At 36.3% G+C, this 17050-nt stretch overlaps 1 long non-coding RNA gene across 1 annotated transcript; it reads right to left on the bottom strand.

The window, feature by feature from the left end:
• Window positions 1–3801: 3801 nt before the first annotated feature.
• LOC118764698 lies at window positions 3802–14969 on the bottom strand. Its single transcript, XR_005000504.1, has 3 exons — window positions 14959–14969; window positions 11616–11619; window positions 3802–3878 (listed from the first exon to the last, which is right to left on the bottom strand). It is a non-coding gene; the product is annotated as an uncharacterized LOC118764698 (long non-coding RNA).
• Between the last annotated feature and the right edge of the window lie 2081 nt (window positions 14970–17050).

Consider the following 17050-nt stretch of genomic DNA (forward strand, 5'->3'; position numbering starts at 1 on the left):
TCTATTGGAAACGAAGAAATTAGCTTCAACGACGACGACGTAGCTATGGTTGCACGTTATGCGCTGCAGAGCAGCAGCAGCAGCAGCAGCAGTAGCAGTAGTAGTAGTAGTAGTAGTAGTAGTAGTAGTAGTAGTTGTTGTTGTTGTTGTTGTCGTATTTTTATTATTATTATTAGTAACGGATGGTAGTGGTGGTGTTGGTGGTGAATGTTTCTAGGAGCAGTCTTTTAATCAATGTTCGTAAAGTGGCTGTTTTAATTAAATCCTCTAACGCACGATTGTTAGCATCAGCGGAGTTGTAGCAGACCGTTATTCAACGTCGGAAGCGTAAAATCTTTTATGGTAGAGCGCTATAACCGTGTTTCTAAATAGTCTTTCAATTGATCATCTTTTGATTTGCTCACAAATGCCAGTCGATATGCTTTCAAATTCGAATAAAATTTTATGTACTTCCACATCGTTTGCTTTGACTATTTCAACTTCAGTAGATATCTTGTATATATAATAATATATTCAGTTGAATTTCCAACGAATAATCTAACTAGTTACATAGATTCGCTACATTCTAATGAATTGCTTTGCTTTGGTTTGCTTGCTCAGTGGCTTACAAACAATAGTAAATTTAATCACTAAATAAGAATTTTCTTTAGATTCCGCTTCCTTATTAAGCGAAACTTGAAAGATTCTGAGTTCGTTCGGTAAAAGTGCATGATACTTATCTTATAAATAACTACAAACATTTAACTAGGATCTTGCTTATTACCGTGAAGAATTTAGAACAATGTCAAATGGTTACCAGCCATGTCATATGGTTACAAGCCAGGAATATATAATGACGCATGTAAAGGCGGTGAGCTGGCAGAATCGTTAGCACGCCGGGCGAAATGCTTAGAAGTATTTCGTCTGCCGCTACGTTCTGAGTTCAAATTCCGCCGAGGTCGACTTTGCCTTTCATCCTTTCGGGGCCGATAAATTAAGTACCAGTTACGCACTGAGGTCGATATAATCGACTTAATCCCTTTGTCTGTCCTGGTTTGTCCCTTCTATCTTTAGCCCCTTGTGGGCAATAAAGAAATAAAAACCGTTAGCGCACCGGGAAAAATCTGTAGCAGCATTTCGTCCGCCTTTATATTCTGAGTTCAAATTCAGTCGAGATTGGCCTTGCCTTTCATTTTTTTGGGGTCGATGAAATAAGTACCAGTTGAATATTGGGACCGATGTAATAGATTTAACCTATCCCTTAAGGTTGCTGGTCTTTTGACAAAATTTGAAATCAATTTATTATGATACTTGTAGGTACATTACATCGAATTACGGAGAGTATGTAATAGCAACCATAGTTCTTGATTCGATAGATTATTACTATTTTATTTCATCGACTCAGGAAAGCAAAGGCGACCTCGATGGAAATTTGAAATCATGACACAAGAGAACGCAACTAAACGTAACGAGGCATTTTATTCGACGCTCTAGGGAGTTTTCAAATTCACTATCCTTTAATACATTTCTTACAAGTTACGAGTCACAAATGTTTCAGTGAGAGAACAGTCTATTATATCAATTCCAGTACCTGGCTGCTTCTTGCTTTATCACCTTCGTAACAATGAAACAAGTACTTGTTCATGGTGGGATACGAACTCACAATATAAAAGAGATTGATACTCCTATTCATTTTGCTTAACCCTGTCACGCCGTAATCCTGCTATCGCGAGAATAAGTTAAATGTCATTTTTGCTGGATTCCTGGTAAAGTGGTAAAAGAAGATGCAATCGATTCTGTCCATTAGTTTGTCTGCAATTGTTACTCTTGAACTGTATAAACAACTATTTATTTATTCATTTATTTATTCTTTGCTCGGGAACCTTGGTGGAGTTTAAAGTTAGACATAGAAGTCCAGGTTTGAGAAGGTTGAGTTTCTACCTATTCTGACGTTAAGTCGTGTAGTGGAGTGTAAGACCATATTGCCCTGAAATATTGCCTTGAAATGCTTGAAATACATATTGCCTTGAAATACTCATTACCATTCCTTAACGTTCAGACTTCAAATCTGGCCGAAGTACATTTTTGCATATTCGTATTTCCTTGATCAATGAAACGAATACCAGTCTAATACTAGAACTGGTATCTGCAAACACACCTCTACCAAATCGTGAGCCTTTATCTATATTAGAAACCAAAGTTAACATTAATCAAGACAATTGACAATAGCAGGAACGGTAAAATGCTGAACATAACGAACTGAGATATTCAATATTCATCGAAAAATACCTTAGGAACGAGAACCCAGGTTCGAAATTTCCCCAAAGACACTCGAAGAAGGCTGAAGGATATATCGGCCGAAACAAGATGAGGACAAACATCCGTTGAATGTAAATAATGTAAATAATGCAATAAAATAAGAGTGTATAATTACGTGGGAAAGACAGCATAAATTACAATATTATGTGGGGATTTTCCTATGCATTATTATACATTTGATATTGCGGCTGAGTACATACCACGTAGTGAAATCGTTAAGCAAATGAACAGTAATTAAACCTGAAAACATTAAAAATGTTTGCTACAATTCTCAGAAATCTTTTACAGTTCTTTTTAGTAATTTGTTTTAGAAAATATAAAGAGTGTGTCTGTACGCGCGCGTGTATGTGTGCGTGCGTGCAAGCATGTATATTTATTTCTTTATTACCCACAAGGGGCTACACATATTGGGGACAAACAAGGACAGACAAACGGATTAAGTCGATTACATCGACCCCAGTGCGTAACTGCTACTTAATTTATCGACCCCGAAAGGATGAAAGGCAAAGTTGACCACAGCGGAATTTGAACTCAGAAGGTAGCGGCCAACGAAATACCGCTAAGCATTTCGCCCGGCGTGCTAACGATTCTGCCAGCTCGCCGCCTTCGCAAGCATGTATAGCAAAAAGAGAGACAAAGTGACAGAGAAAGAGAGATACGGAGAGAGAGGGGGATAAAGAGAGAGAGAGAGAGAGAGAGAGAGAGAGAGAGAAAGAGAGAGAGAGAGACATTGAAAAATTGAGAAAGAAAGAATATATCTGTATGTATGTCATATGTACGCCAATCGAATTTCAGAATATCAGAATTTAGATTTCGTTCAATTGTTAATTTGGACGGGTGTAATAACTTCAGCGGACGTATCACGTGACTATCTATACTATCTAAACTCTGGAATTGGAGACTCCAGTAAAAGTGAAATTTCGTTGCCGCAAAAATTCCAGGTAGGAGATATCAAAATTCAATATGTATGTCATATACATACATACATACATACATACATACATACATACATACATACATATACACACAAATACACACGCATGCATATATACATATTTAGATAGACATGGTGGTGGAACTAGTAGATCATGTGTTTTCAGCGTTCCAACGCCCATACTAGAAAATTCCTTTCCACGAACGATATGCCTTTGCTAGTTAAAATTTACTGCTGTATAAGATGCAAATCTCAAGCTGAATGCTTTAGTAAAACGGTGTTCTAACAATACATTCAAGTTAGATAGGATATAAAGAAAGCAGGGACGTGCCTACCTTGAATAAAATAGATCGATAGCAATATTTTCCTTTTGTGGCAAAATATGCACTTAATTCAATAAAATTATGATGGTTACACTGATTACTATGCATAAAATGCAAAATATTTTATTCTTTTGTATATTATGTAGGCATAATCCGCCCCTGCTTGTCAGTCTCAATATTCAAGCTACGCATAGTACTTCTGTAGTACATGCGCTGCGTACAATCTTACAACACCATTTTCTTTACGTGTTATAAAGGCAGAAATAAATTTGCCTTCAACTCAGTTGCGCGTCTGTGTTTCGCTTATTTTTTTGTGTGTTTTACTACATAAAGGCCGCCAACTGCCTACCCTGAGTAATTCTTGACGGTACGTGCCTCAAAAAAAGCTAAAGGTATATTTTTGTATATATAAAAGAAGAACAAAAATAGGGTTTAAAATTTACTACAGCTGTTTCGGTAGCAATTTATATACATACCTGCATTACACTACCAACAGACATTTGTTTGTACCTTACAGTAATCTCAGTGTTATCGTACCTAGCCAGTCCCGGCATCCTACATGTTGACGCATCTAAATTCTAATGAAACCTGTCCGACGAACAGGAACATGGAACTCTGAGTAACAGTTTATGAAGATTTTTTCGGCCCAAATAAAAGTGTGTATACATATGTGTGTGTGTTTGTGTGTGTGTTTGTATATATATATATATATATATATATATATATATACATATATGCTTGAATATATATATATAAAATCATATATATATGTGTGGGTGAACGTGTTTATGTGTGCGTATGCGTTATATTTACAGTTTATCTTCACAACGGAAAATTTGTATCCAATGCATCTCTAGTAGAGTATAATTATTTCATGTTCTTGACTGATGCCTTTTGCATCGCCACTCAGAGTTTCCACGCATTTACCCTCCGTCAGACACATTTTCTTCCATATTAAAATGCCGTTACTTCGCGCTTTATATATATATATATATATATATATGTATGTATATATTATATGCTATATATTATATATGATATATGTATGTTTGTGATATTTTTTGCTTCTGTTTCCATTTGTTCTGTACCGACAACAAGCTTAATTCAAGATAGGTCAGTGAGTACCGAAAATTTGTTTCTCAATTTGCTTTCCTTCCTACTGATACAGTAAACAAAACAATAAACACGCCCACATTTGCTTTTATCAATATATCGTTCCTCTGATGCCTGTCTAATCGATCAGGCCTATTTGGTCAATGTATTATTCATTAATATTGATAACGCTACCACCACATCTTATCTTTTCTTTTTTTTCTTTTTTTTTTTTTTTGCTGTCAGTGTTTTTATGGGCTTTTTGCTGTTCGCATATCAGATCGAAGAATTACTTCCCCTTCCCTCGATCTTGTCTGATCGAAAAAAAGTTTTACACAGTTTGCCTTCGAGGTAGAAGGAGCAGAAAAGGGGTAGATGGATGGGTGGTTCAAAGTATCTTGTTGCTAACGTGTAAAAAAAAAAAAAATGGGGACGGAGAGATTTTGTACTTAATAATAGTGCTAATATGTGCGTGCATGTGTGTGTATGTGTGTGTGTATCAATATTTGTGTGCATGTGTGTATTAATATTTGTGTGCGCGTGTACGTGCGTTCCTCTGTGTGTGTGTGTGTGTGTGTATGCTTCTTATTGCTCTTGTTCCTACTTTTATCTTATTGGTGTGTCGTCCACTTTCTTGTTTTTGCAGCCGGCGTCGGTATCGATATCTCTCTCTCTCTCTCTCTCTGTGTTTCTCTCGCTCTCTCACTGTGTCTCTGTTTCTGTCTCGTTCTGTATACATACATTCAGACATATATTCACACATACAAACATACATTCATACACGGACACATATACACATACATAGATACATACATACATACATACATACAAACATACATACATATATATATATGTTCATTATTATTATTATTATTATTATTATTATTATTAATAATAATAATAATAATAATAATAATAATATTTGTTGTACCAAAGATATGGATGGAGAGGAAGACGGTAAGTGATGCAGGGTTATATAATTGAAACTCTATAGACTGCATTTGTTAAGTTATTGCGTTGGTGCGCCTATGTGTATATATATATATGTATATATATTTATATTTCTTTACTACCCACAAGGGGCTAAACACAGAGGGGACAAACAAGGACAGGCAAACGGATTAAGTCGATTATATCGACCCCAATGCGCAACTGGTACTTAATTTATCGACCCCGAAAGGATGAAAGGCTAAGTCGACCTCGGCGGAATTTGAACCCAGGACGTAGCGGTAGACGAAATACGGCTACGCATTTCGCCCGGCGTGCTAACGATTCTACCATATGTTACCAGTGATTATAATGATATAGAACACAGAGATTTGTATACCGTTCTTTTGCTTTCTTTTATTCATTTACTTCTTTCAGTCAGTTGACTGCGGACCTTTAGTCGAATAAATCGGCTCTAGAACGTATTCTCAGAATAAGCCTAGTACTTATCCTATCGGTCTCTTTCGCCGAACTACTACGTTACTGGTACGTAGACACACCAAGTGATGGTGGGGTGGGGGGGGACAAACACAGGCACACAAACACACACACACACACACACACAGATATATACGTTGGGTCTCAGTTTCTGTGTACCAAATCCACTCAGACGGCTTGTATTTCGGCCAGATCATTAGTGAGGAGAGATACGAAAAAAAAAGAAAGAAGAAAGCAATGGACCACTAATGACGTCACAAAAGTGTGACGAAATACAATTAATATAAAATAAAGCTGTGTGTGATTCTATTGGCTAAACTGGCAAAATGACCGTCGCCAAATACTGCAATATATTTATATATATATATATATATATATAAAAAGCAATAAAGATTCAAGTTAATTTAAATGAATTTACTTGAATATGGTACCTAACTTAGATGCACCAAAAAAAACTATACTGTTTTAACAATACAGTAATGTGGGGTGATTATAAGCGAGAAAGAAGCAACAAGAATGGATAGGTTTTTAGTACAATCGTTTCATACAAGGACAGGCTTTATTAAAAGTTGCAAAAATTACAGCATATAAACGTGTCCCGTACTCATCAGCTAAAATACATGTGAGTTCTCTAGACATCCTAGTGGTTGAGGCTATACTCATGAAGTAATGTAGATAATTAAGTAACATAAACAGATTTCCAAAGTTCATTTCTTCTCTTCCCTTCCCTTTTCTGTTCTTTGCATCTCTAGAAAGCCCTTCAGCCTTTAAAAGTTAAATAGCTACAGCCTCTTGTAAATAGCAGTAATGTGATTAATGTGGCAAATACCTAATCATATAACAAGAATTGATACCTACCTCATTGTGTTCAACCATTGATAAATTTATCGCCTGTGAATATGAAATTCCTCTTCATTTCTCTGGAAATTTACATCTACACCATTGGAAATTGTGCATCTATACAAAGGATTAATTCACCCTCTCTGTAATGCTAATAAGCAGGAATTGAGACCCACCTCGTTGTGATTAACAATGGATAAATTTGTCGTCTGTGAGTATGTAATCCCTCCTCATATCTCTGGAAATTCATATGTGCACTATGGATTAGGTCACCTTCTCTGTGATGCTATAAAACTTTTTTAAAATTCTGTGATAAGACTGTACATCATCTTTAAAGAACTTTAATGAACTTTGGAAATCTGTTTATGTTACTTAATTATCTACATTACTTCATGAGTATAGCCTCAACCACTAGGATGTCTGGAGAACTCACATGTATTTTAGCTGATGAGTACGGGACACGTTTATATGCTGTAATTTTTGCAACTCTTAATAAAGCCTGTCCTTGTATGAAACGATTGTACTAAAAACCTATCCATTCTTGTTGCTTCTTTCTCGCGTATATATATATATATATATAACGGGAAGCTTTATGAAAATAGACAAAAGACGAAGGCAGGTGGGAAGATGAATTCTCTCTCCCTCCTTCTCTCCCTCTCTCTCACACACACGCACATACATACATTCTTATAATACAGTGACGCGTGCGCCTATTAAACATTGTCACTAGCCAGCATATAACTAAGAAAAGTGTCTTGCAATATCTATTTTTAAACTTTAACGCGGAGAGCTGGTAGAATCGTTAACACGCTGGGCAAGATGCTCAGCAGCCGTTCATCCTTCTTCGTGCTCTGATTCTAAATTCTACTGAGGTTGACTTTGCGTTTCTTCCTTTCGGACTCGATAAAATAAGTACCACTTTAGTACTGGGGCCGACATAATTGACTTCACCGAAAGTGCTGGTGTTGTGCCAAAATTTGAAACGAATATTTTCTTCTAACTCTTTACATTCTAAGTTCAAATCTCGCTGCGATCAACTCCTTTTGGGATCGATAAAATAGAGCACCATTTTAGTGTACGGATGGTTCGAATTGATTAACCTGGTCCCTAAAAAATTGTTGATGCTGTGTCTAAATCCGTAATATTTGAAAGCCCCTTTATGGTCTGAGTTCCATTTCTGACAGAGTCGACTTTACCTTGCGTCCTTTGAGGGTCGATAAATTAGTTAGTACCAGTAAAGAATTGGAGTCGATATAATCGACTTATCTATCTCCTCCCCCAACTTGCAGGCCTGTGCCTTTAGTAGGAAGGATTATTATTATTATTATTATTATTATTATTATTATATTATTATTATTATTACTATTATTATTATTATTATTATTATCATCATCATCATTATTAATATTATTGAGTGAGAAAGCAGTGCATACCATCAAAGTGACACTGGAGTAAAATATGTGAAGCCCAGTATACCCATCATGACTACCCGTCTGATAAGGGTACACCAGGTACATGCATCACAACCATATGTGCGCGACATGGTGATCTCATATCTAGATAAACAGCACATGACCTTGCAGGTAGGGCCCAGTTAGAATTTTCTTCTGGTCGAGTAACCCATCCCGCTCGAAAGGTCCCTGAATGAGGGTTGTTTAAAGATGCTGTATTATTATTATTATTATTATTATTATTATTATTATTATTATTATTATTATTATTAATTCAGATTTTGTTGGAACTCCTGGAGTCTTACATGTGTAGCGAGCTTGATACCTGCAGGCTACATATACCATGCTACATGTTCTCTTCATCTAAAACTTTCCTGATAGATCTAGCCGTACCAAGGTGGCAAACCTTTTGCAACAGCTTCACTAGGCACTCTATTCCCATTTCCTTTATATATTCCTTAAACCCTGTTGAATCTGCCTTCAAGGCCCCAACAATAATTGACAATAGTTTCATCTTTTAGATTTTCTACAGTCGAGCTATTTCATATTTAAGAAGATTGCATATGTTTATTCTTTTGCCTTCCTTCTTAATTATTTGTGCGTCAAAGGGACCCACAGCATCAATTATAGAGCATATTCGTTTCACCTTATCCACCACCACAAGGTCCAGGTTCTGCTCAAGCACCTGGTCTGTTTGGATTTGAAATTCCACAGGATTTTACAGGTCTCCGACTCAGCGACTCTCTGTGAACTCTATTCGTACCTAGTCTTCCCTGTTTCGAACATCTCATTTTCAAGCAATTTCCAATGCAGCACAATCGCTACCGCATCATGTCATCACAACTTATATATTAGTTTTGAGCAAGTTAAGATATATATGTATCCATGAGACATGATAATCACGGGCTTTGCAACAGCAACATCGCTTACTCTTTATTGTGTCTTGATATAGTAGGGAATGGTTTGAGAGGAAATTTGTTGTTGCTAATTCCAGATGTAACAGCTTGGAATCCTACTCGATGGCCTCGTAGAAGAAGAAGAAGAAGAAGAAGAAGAAGAAGAAGAAGAAGAAGAAGTAGTAGTAGTAGTAGTAGTAGAGTAGTAGTAGTAGTAGTAGTAGTAGCAGCAGCGTCAGCAGCATCAGCATCATCAGCATCAGCAGCAGCAGCAGCAGTACTAGTAGTAGTTCGTGGTAGTGGAGGTGGCGGCAGTGGTGGTGGTGGAATCGGTGCCACCAGTGGCGGCGGTGGTGGTAGTGGTGGATGTAGTAGTAGTAGTAGTAGTAGCCGCAGCAGCAGCAGATAAGGTAGTTGATATGTAGCCGCGTTGAAAACTAGACCATGCCTATACAAGTACTGAAAGGTACAGACGTACAAAAGTGTGATTAAAACAGAGCTAATGGTTTCAATCACTTGCTCACAGCGATGGTTAACTGTACGGTCTATGATATGCTTGAAACAGAAAATATGCTTGATCGATCTCTGCAACATTCATTTACCTATGTAAGTAGTAACCAAGCAATGTACTGCAATGTTCCACTGTCTGCCTCCATATCATACCGTCCATTTACTTCATCGATCCCTTTATGCATATGTACACTGACACGTACACACAACGCACGCACCTACACAGACGCAGATACACAGTCACACATGCGTACGCAGACACACGCATGCAACCATACACACAAGCACGCATACATGCACGCACAAGTACATATACATGAACAAATACACACATACATGCATATGCACATGTCTACGATTATTTATATATATGTGTGTGTGTGTGTGTGTGTGTGTGTGTATATATATATATATATATGTATATATGTATATACATAATTATGTATATGGTTATATATTTATGCATACATACGTTACTCTCTCTCTCTCTCTCTCTCTCTCTCTCTCTATATATATATATATATATATATATATATATATATATATATATATATATATAAATCAATACGAAATAACTTCGTAAACATAAACTTTTCTCAAAAATGCTAAGAGTAAAACATTTTATATGACACATTCTACCAGTATACTAAGTTTGAAAGTGTTTAGTTACAAAAAATTATTTTTTAAATCTGTAGGTCAAAAGGTAAAGGTCTCAAAATATTACATATATTGTGCCAATAATCTTATAGTTATCATTAGGGGTCATCAATCGATTTGCATAATTAAGGCATTTTCAAATGCTATTTCGATTGTTATATTGCAGACTCGTCAGCAGCTTTCCTTTTTGCTGCGGTAACCTCTCTTTTACTCTTTTACTTGTTTCAGTCGTTTGACTGCGGCCATGCTGGAGCACCGCCTTTAGTCGAGCGAATCGACCCCAGCACTTATTCTTTGTAAGCCTAGTACTTATTCTATCGGTCTCTTTTGCCGAACCGCTAAGTTACGGGTACGTAAACACACCAGCATCGGTTGTCAAGCGATGTGGTGGTGGTGGTGGGGGGGGGGCGAACACAGACACAGAAATATATACACGCATATATATATATATATACACATACATATATATATGACGGACTTCTTTCAGTTTCCGTCTACCAAATCCACTCACAAGGTTTTGGTCGGCCCAAGGCTATAGTAGAAGATACTTGCCCAAGATGCTACGAACCTTGTGGTTGGTAAGCAAAGTACTTACCACACAGCCACTCCTGCACCTATATATTCTATGATGCATTTACGTGTTTCATCCTATATTACGTGCGTAAATTAAAATTAATCATAAGTACATTGGATTTAATATATGAAACGACAGTCCTTTATAATTGTATCTAATATACTTTAATTAATACACACTTTCTTGATTGAAATTTATAGAATTATTTTATAGTACAATAGCTCATGAAAAGTTACCATTCATACCGTGTCATTAATTTATTAATGAATCTAACTTCTTCTCATTGTTGGAAAACACTTTGATTCATAACGCAAATCATCATTCGTAAGAGATACAGACAGTATTTTAAATAAGCTTAGAAGATATTTAACTATTTTAAGATATCACCTTATGTTGTATCTGTTTATCCTCCGACATCTGCTTCACTTTCCATTTTTCAGGTGTCCATAAAATACAATACCAGTTACGCACAGTGTTATCGACTAATCCCTTTTCTGATAATTGCTGGCCATGATTTCATATTAAAAGAATTATTATAAAGCTATCCTATGCCAATTTAGTTAGGACGAATGTTGTCAGGTTTGATGATAATACACCTCCTCAAATCTCAAGAACGTTTCTGAGGATTTTCGCGGAATACTGAATTAAAATTTTCTGAAGGTCGACAATGCCTGTTTTAGTCTTAGCATTTTTCGGTCTCATAGGCAGTAGTAGTTTGAATATTGTGCCAAGGGCACCAACAACAGCAACAAGAGTTTTCATCATGTCTTAAACAATCTGATATCTGTGGCTAAATCATGATATTTCTTAGCTTTCTCAAACTCCTTTGTATCCAGTCTATTATCACATGGTATTGCAAAGTGTGTACTCATACACTGTTTTAATGTCCTCTATAATCATATCTAGCCCTCTTGTTTCAATAGCATGGTCAGCCTTTATGGAGAAGTTTCGCAAAATCCTGTAAATATTATTCCGTCATTTATCTGACACGTGTTCACACCACTTATTGGTCAATTTGAATTCTCACACACGACTAACGTTCCAATACACACTTTTACCGAAATGATCATACCTACGCGTGAACTCTTTTTTGTGCTAGATTACTGCATGATTTAAGAGATAGTTCATACTTGCATTACCTTTGCCACTGATTCTGTATTTGGTTGAGTTTTATCATTCACTACTTTTATCTAATTCGTTCTGTTTTTTCGTTCTTCAGTAGTTATAATCAGAATTTCGCTTTCTCGTAATACATTTCTATCTATTAGCCACAATCAGAGTTCTTTGTTTTCAATATCCCCTGTACGTTGCTTGAATTGGTCATGAGATTCCTTCTCCTTCCAGCTATTCGTCTCATTCATCACTTTATTCTTGAATTCTCCTACTGATTCAGCATCTCTTTAGATTTTCTAGCCGCAGATTGTATTCTTTCTTTACGCCGTTGAATAGTTATTCAACATAGTTATTCAAACCAATATCGCAGCGCAGATGGTGTCTTCTGTGACTAAAAGACCTTGCCTACTTCTTTTCTTGATACGTGGCTGCTGTTACTTTTAGGGTGGTGTGCCTTGTGTCCCTTGATGCAGTACCAGGCACTGTCTCTCATGGCTTCTGATCTTAACTGATTGGAAGTGTTATCATGTACATGTTTTGTGTTGGTATAAAAAAATAGGCTACAGAAAATATTTTTCTCAGTACCACAGATTCGCTTGTCAGTTACTTAACCATAATAAATTGAGCATGTCCTTTCGACTGGCGATATGTACACCTCCGATCACGAGCAGATGTAGTGGGGGAGCATCATAGCCATGTTTTAAGAGGAATCCTTTGGGGTTGGAATAATTCACCTCCAGAAACATGGATATTTCGTTCATCATCCTTAAACAAAGCGGGTTGAACTACTCAACCTGAAGAAAATTCTGAGCCCAATCTTGCAAGATCATGCACTGTTTATCTTGAAATGGGATTACCATGTTGCGTACATATGGTTATGATGCATTAGACGGATGCCATGATGGGTATACTGGGCTACGTATATTTTTATCCCAGTGTACTTTGATGAAATGTGCCGCTCTCTAACTCAATAATAATAATAATAATAATAATAATAATAACAATAATAATAATAATAATAATAATATAATAATATAATAATAATATACAAATAAATGCGCCCTTTTAAAGCCTAGCCAAGCTCACGGGCCCGGTTTCCCGGTTTCTATGGTGTATGTGTTCCTCAGCTGGACGGGACGCCAGTCCATCGCAACGTTACTCATTTTTGCCAGCTGAGTGAACTGGAGCCACGTGAATTGAAGTGTTTTGCTCTAGAACACAACACGTCGCCCGGTCCAGGAATCAAAACCACATTCTTACGATCATGGTGCTGACACCCTAACCACTAAGCCACGCGCCTCCACAATAATAATAATAATAATAATAATAATAATAATAATAATAATAATAATAGTAATAATAATAATATTAATAATAATAATAATACAAAAATCGCCACGATAGGGTAGGACAGTATATACATTGGAAGATATGTAAATACTACAAATTCGACACTCCTGCTAACTGGTATGAACACCATCCTCAGCCAGTTGTTGAAGGTAAGGATGTCACCATCTTCTAGGATTTTTCAGTCAACACTGACAGAACGATCAAAGCTAATCGACCAGACATAATTGTTAAAGACAGGGAAGAAAATACCTGCAGACTAATAGAGGTAAGCGTCCCCACTGATAAAAATGTATCTGTAAAGGAATTTGACAAACTTAGTAAATATAAGGACCTGGAAATCGAAATACAAAAGATGTGGAATCTTAAAACAAAAACTGTTCCTGTTATTGTAGGTGCCCTAGGTATGATAAAAAAGGGATGTCAGAAACACCTAAACAATATCCCTGGAGAACCATGTCTCAAGGAAATCCAAAAGATTGTGCTAACAAGTACTGCCCACATCCTTAGAAAAACCCTATCAATGTAAATGTTTGTGTTTGTATTACATGGAGATATTTCTCTACTTCCCCTCTCCAAGCTTTCAGCTATATTTCAACAACTCTTAACCTTCACTTGCCCAAGGGCACTGGGTGTGTCCCGGCAAGTGATTGCATCAAACATGCAGATTAAAAGTAAATGACAATAATAATAATAATAATAATAATAATAATAATAATAATAACAATAATAGCAATAATAACAATAATAATAATAATGAGGATGATGATAAATATCATTAAGGGGGTGGGATGTACAATGAATAATTTTTAGTGCATTTCTTATTGTGAGAAAAGTTTTTTTTACAAATGTTAATTACCTTACAAAAACCATATCAGCTAAGCAAATAACCTTCTCTAAAAGTACTATAACATATTCAGAACACTATTTCAGATAATTATCCCCGTTCTCTTTGAGCATACAGAAGTCAAATTAAGTAGGAGAAAAATGAGTAAGAATCAAGTAAATTTCTTCATTTCTCCAGAATTACATTAGAGAAAAAGGCTCATACACATTAATATCCATCCGTAGACATCAGAAAGATAATGCAACAAAAACTAAACAAATCTCGGTCAAATGAAAGAGGATCATGGAAAAATGGTACTTGATATGAAATTAATGAAACTCTAATAAATCTAAAAATTTAATATAAATTATTCTCTGTAGATTGTTTACAATCTTCTGGAATGGCTCCCGATATATTTACGCACCATGAAGTAAAAGAGAAGAAATTATTGAAATTATTCAGTACTCATTTTACCTCAACTTAGATTTATTTTATGAAAATTGGAACCAAATTAAACATTAGTGTGGAATAAAATTGACTTGGAATCCAGCAGAGAAAAGAATTTTGATTGTTAAACACCAAAAATTATTGAGATGTTTTATTAGCAACCTCAATTACAATCGTGACAAATTTAGGGAAAAAAATTATCTGTCCCTTGACTATGTTTCAAACTCTTTCAGTTTCAACAACCATGTTAAGCATTTTTTACTCCCAAAGATGATGCAACTTTAAAAAATGATGCGGCAATACTTGCAATGTAAGGGTTTCCAACAAGTTAGGAGGAAATAACGAAGAATCAGAAGTTACTAATTTTGCCCCACTTGGTGTATTTAATCTTCTCTACCAACTTACCTCCACGACATAGTTAGTTGTACTGAAGCCTATTAACATCGTCACCAAAATCCCAAGTGTTAAAAAATTCGCCGTTTTATGCCTCTGAACTATGTGTACTGCCTTCCTTATTATATATACTCTTTTACTCTCTTTTACTTGTTTCAGGCATTTGACTACGGCCATGCTAGAGCACCACCTATACTCGAGCAAATCGACCCCACAACTTATTGTTTGTAAGCCTAGTACTTATTCTATCGGTTTCTTTTGCCGAACCGCTAAGTTACGGGGACGTAAACACACCAGCATCGGTTGTCAAGCGATGTTGGGGGGGGGAACAAACACACACATATATATATACATATACATATATATGACGGGCTTCTTTCAGTTTCCGTCTACCAAATTCACTCACAAGGCTTTGGTCGGCCCGAGGCTATAGTAGAAGGCACTTGCCCAAGGTGCCACGCAGTGGGACTGAACCCGGAACCATGTGGTTGGTAAGCAAGCTACTTACCACACAGCCACTCCTGCGCCTATTACCGGTAAGTGTCGATACAGAAACTATTTTTGATTTTGGTAATGTACAAACATCATCATCACTATGTGTAAAAAAAAATACCAAGCAAACATAGAGCTGGATATTTAAAAGTGCTTACAAGGTAGAAATTGAAAATCATAGATATGCAAATCCAATGTTTTGCTGAGGTATTCAAATCTCCAAACATTCACATACATATCTTGTTTGATATTGAGTTCCCTGGTTAATTCAGAATATCCTGTTATGGACCGCAGCTATACTGCATTATGGATAGACGAAAATACTCCGAAGAAATAGCCAGCTACTTGTTTATTCAAATATCAAATATCCTACACAAATATCCAGTTCCCAGGATATTCACATGATGTATTAACTGATAGAGATATTCAATCCACGCTATATTCAGATATACTATAACCAGCCGAGATATCCAGATATGTTATATCCGGTAGAGATATTGAACTACCTGTGATATTCATATATGCATGAAAAATAGAAAACTGTATATGCATGTATTCATGAATGTACGTATGTATGAATATATGTGTGTATTTGTGTGTGTGTGTGTGTGCGTGCGTGCTTGCATGTATAAGCTCTAGAGATTGGATATTCAAATTCTCGGTATTCAGAGAGTTTATATCCAATATGGGCATGAGTTTTCACATTTGCCAGCTGCTGTTTAGTTAATAAAATCGACAATCATACTTAATCTGTATTTATTTTATTAAATATTTTGGTAAAGGTGCTTGCCAAAAACGTTGGTGTTTGTGGTCACAAATTTAGGTGGAGACGCTCAAATATGTGCAAATTCTGGCACATCAGTCTATGAAACAAGCACTCTTGCATTGCTAGATGTGTCTTCGGTGGTGCTCTAACCAATTTAGGTAAGTTCAAATCGTAAATCAAGCCCGGGCATGGCTATCTAGTGCTTATATTAAAGAAAAGTGGCTACAGTTTTTCTTCTGAAGTTGGATCGCTATAAAATACAGTGGCAACATATTTGGTTGTCAAACAGCTACCTAGCAGAGACCTTTTGCTTCGTGCACTCGATCAACCATAGATACGCACACTCATCTTTTCTATATGACTTGGTACTAGAAACTTTACTCTGGAGATTGGAAAAGTAGAGTACCCTCTCTAACAGGACGACGCCAGCATCATAGCATTGGACACATCGAAAATTGAGATGGTTAAAGCATGTTGTTGTTGTTACTTCCTGGTTCTCTGAGAAGCAAGAATCTACTAAGTTTGTAAAATTTCAGTTTAAAAATAGTTTTAAGAAAATAAGTTATTTTCCAGTCGACAATGTTTTTCTTTGGATGTAGGCTGTACCCATGAGAACAAGCGTTTGTAGTTCTGATACTTCTGGGTTTCCTGGTATCTGGCTATAGT

This window comes from Octopus sinensis, linkage group LG9 (assembly GCF_006345805.1).
Source record: "Octopus sinensis linkage group LG9, ASM634580v1, whole genome shotgun sequence".
NCBI lineage: Eukaryota > Metazoa > Mollusca > Cephalopoda > Octopoda > Octopodidae > Octopus > Octopus sinensis.